A 3,962-nucleotide genomic window follows, 5' to 3' on the forward strand; every position below is an offset into this window, starting at 1 on the left:
CTGAGGACACTGCACTCCACTTGCAGGGGCAGATGTTTCACTTTAATGACAGCTAATCCAAAAGCCATTTCTTTTACTATCATTTCCCTGCAGAAGATGAACTGTGTTATCATGGCCCTGCTGCTGCACTGAGCCATTTCCAATTTGCCAGAGCTCCGAGGAGCCGCTGCCACCATCAATTTGATGTGTGACATGGAATTATCACTGCCAGGGTGCTCTGCCTTTGCAGCCTCGGCTATTTCAGCTGTGTTTCAGATAAACTGGTCTGTGCTGGAATCTGCTGGTTCAGTTGGCCATTTCTCAGTGGCACCTGAAGAAAAATGACTCATTATTTAGCAGGCACAGCATCCCAAAGCTGTGGGATTCAGAAGACTCTTTCTCCTCCTGCTCCTGCTCTGTGTTCCAGGAGTGACTTTTTCTGCAGGATGCCAAGGAATGCTGCAGAGCTCACCTGTGTGCAACTCTGACACCCCAAGCACAGGAGCATTGGTTTATTTGCTCCCAAAAGTGCCTGGAGGGTGGAAGGCAGACAGCTGATATTGGTGTCTGTGGCACTCAGAAGGTGGGGACCTATGAGGGCAGGGGAGGAAGGAATTGTCACCCAAATGGTGAGGTTAGAGAACATGAGCCAGTCCCAAAGTATGGCAGCAGAGAGTGGAAACCAGCCGTGATTAGTGATGTAATTTTTGGTTTCTCACCGAGAGAGGGACAAAGGCCAGTCCTGGCCCTCCCTGATGTCACAGCCTGGTGCCACCGACCCCATGGGTGCCACACCTCGGGTCAAGTGTGGAACCTACACACCTGAGACACTTGTAACCATTTCATTTTCAGTTCTCTTCCCTTCCAGAGTTTATCTTGGGCACGTGATGCGTGGCCTAAACCTCCCTGAGGCTCTGGCAAGCCCACCCTGTGTTCTCAACAGCCCCCGAGGACCTGTCCTGTGTGCAGAGCAAACCCTGCCACATCAGCTGTGGCTTTGGGACTGGCTCACCACCCAACCCAATCATTTTTGTGTCTGTATGTTCCCTGCACAATCCCAAAAAGCCAGGAGCTGCAGAGAATAAACGAGCACAGGAATTTCCCCGGGGACTGTAAAGGAAATTAGGAGCAGTGTCTGATAATCAGTTTGTGGGGCTCGTTCTGAGCTGTGTCACAGTCAGTGAGAAAATGTAGCTGCAAAGCCAGAGGGGGGATGTAGGAGGGAGCAGGAAGCACAGGAGGATGTTAATGATCCCATTCCAGTCCTTGGTTTCCATTTTGTTGTGCCCCTCAGTTGTGCTTCCCTCTCCAGGTCAGTGCTGCAGATGCCCAGGACCAGCCACCAACCACACCTCACCCAGTGTGAGGGACAGGGACCTCCAGCCACGAGGGAGCCCCGGGTTTGGATCCAGATCAGTAGTGGATGAAATGAAAAACTGACAGGGATTAGTATTTTCCCACTTTAAAATGACCATCTCACCGAGCATCTTGATTGCTTAGAAAGCTCAGATGTCCCATTATGAGACATTCCAACCCTGGTAATACACTCACTGTGTTCTCTAGAACTCCCATGAAAATCTGAAATGATTAGGAACACCTCTGAGTGCCTGTCACGGTGTAGGGTTTGTTCTTTCACTGCAGTTTAACAATAGAGACAATTATACCCTGCCATTTTCTTATTTTTTGCAGCCTTGCCAACAGTATTCTTGCAATGTTGTTTCTTTTCTTCTCATGCATCATTTGTCCATTCTTGGGCAATAAAACCTGCTTACTGAAGTAAACAGGTAATTAGCCATCTACATAAATTGCCCTGTGTCTGCACCATTAATGTGTTTGGATGTTTTAATTGATTGCATTCTCAACTGGTTTGGATGGCTTAAATGCCAGCTAATGCAATCCAATTAAGTCCACTAATAAACCTGACTGATGAACTGCAATATAATCACACATCAAGCAGAGATGCAGAGGAAAATGCCACGGAACTGACAGTTTAGAATAGACTGTGTCATTTTGAAAGACCCAAATCACTTCTCAACAGGGAAACTGGGAAAATCAACTCTAACTGGTGCTGGAGTTGGTCTCCAAGACCTGATCCAACACATCCTTTAAGCCAGTTTCTCTCCACAAAACATTTTTCGTGGAATCACAGAACAGCCCAGGTTGGAAGGGACCTCAAAAGATCACGTGAGCCAACCTCTCGTGGGAAAGGGAGCCCAGATGAGATTACCCAGAGCCCTGCCCAGGTAAATCCTGTAAACCTCCAGGGCTGGGGACTCTGCCACTGCTCCAGTGATTGATTATTCTCACTGAGTCAAAAAAAACCAATTCTTTTTCATATCAAGATGAAAACTCTCCCAGTGCAACTTGCACCTTTTGCCCCTTGTCTTCCCCGTGCAGCTGGAGAAGCATCAGCTTGATAATTGTCTCTGGGGAGCAGAAATGCAAAGGAAATTTTGGGTGGTGTGTGGGCCTCTTGATAATATTATTCAAACAAAACTAAATGAGGCAGCAGGAAGTTAAATAAACTCACACTGGGATATGATGTGAACTTCCACTAGTGCCCCACAAGCAACTTGCTTGAAGATGGTGCAGTGGCTTTGTGTCAGCTCTGGGGGGCTCTTTCTAAGCCCAGAACAGAGGTTGGGGATTTAATGGAGCAATCTGTGTGAAATTCTCTGCTCTGTTCTGCCAGATGCCAGACAAGACATAATAGCTCCTCTGGCATCAATGCCTATTAATCTAATCTTGACTTTGATTCTCTGTGTGACTCCCTTTCATCTGTAAAATGGGGATAATGCTCTCTTTCAGACGCTTGTCAGCCCCTCTTAGCTCTGGGTACAGAGTGCTTTGAAGTTGACATTATTTGTACATTTTACAGGATTGTGACAGAGCTGCAGATTGTCCCCAGCCCCTGTCTCAGTGGGGGCTGCTGGTGAAGGTCACCCCCTGCCCTGTGCCCTCACCCACTCGTGTGTCTGTGCAGCTCCCCTGGCACAGACCCTGGGCAGGGACCAGGGAACATCCCACACACCCACTGCCTGCTCAGCTCTGCTCTGGTGGCAGTGGCAAGGGAATAATAAAGACATTCAGACACCTTGGACAGGCAGGGCCCTGCCTGTCTGAGCCCCAGAGCCTCTGCTGTGCAAGGAACACACACGTCCCTGAGCTCCCTGTGCTGCACAGAGGGAACCACACACCCCCCAACCAGTCCCTGATGGGAAACTCCAACCACAGAGGGGCACCTGGAACCCAAATCCCTCCCTGCTGGGCAGCCAGGTCCCTCTCTGCATCTCCAGACCCAGCACCCACTCCTAATCCCAATTTCCAGGAGAGATGGCCACAAACTAAAACACAACAATATCTTTCCTTGGAAACAGGAATTCTTTCTGTCATTTTAAAGGACCTAAACAGTGCATTTAATGGAACAGCTAAAACTTCTACGTGCTCAGTCAATGAAAACAAAGTAAAATATCTTCATTTTGTTTGTAATCTCTCTTCCTGCACAGCAAAACAAGGCAAAAAATACACCCTTAAAGTCACGTGCATATAATTGTATTATTAATGTATTAAGAATGTAATTGCAATACTCATCACTGCAATGAAATTAAGTGTGGAAAGGAGACACTGCATTCCAGAAGTCTTTGTGCCATAGATACCTGAAAAACCTCTTGGGGGGAAAAGTAAAGCACATGGTGGAAAATTTGGAGGACTTTCCTAAGAATTAATTGCTGTAACAGAAGAGACTTTGCTAATGCTAATAAGCAATTAATGCTAATAAGCCAGGAAATCACCTTGTCCACTTACAGGCAGCAGGGCTTGTGCCTGCTATGCAACGTGTTTTCCAGTCTGGATGTAAAATCAAGTGATTTCCAATATGGAAAGGGTTAATCTCCCTGAGAAGCCTCAGCATTTAATTCATTGGGCATTGGAAGCCACCTGTGAGTGAGTGAGTGAGTGTTCAAGGGAAAGAGAGGGAGATTTAG

The sequence above is a fragment of the Manacus candei genome, unplaced genomic scaffold, assembly GCF_025592945.1.
Source record: "Manacus candei isolate 608988 ecotype Guabito, Panama unplaced genomic scaffold, ASM2559294v1 h1tg000022l, whole genome shotgun sequence".
NCBI lineage: Eukaryota > Metazoa > Chordata > Aves > Passeriformes > Pipridae > Manacus > Manacus candei.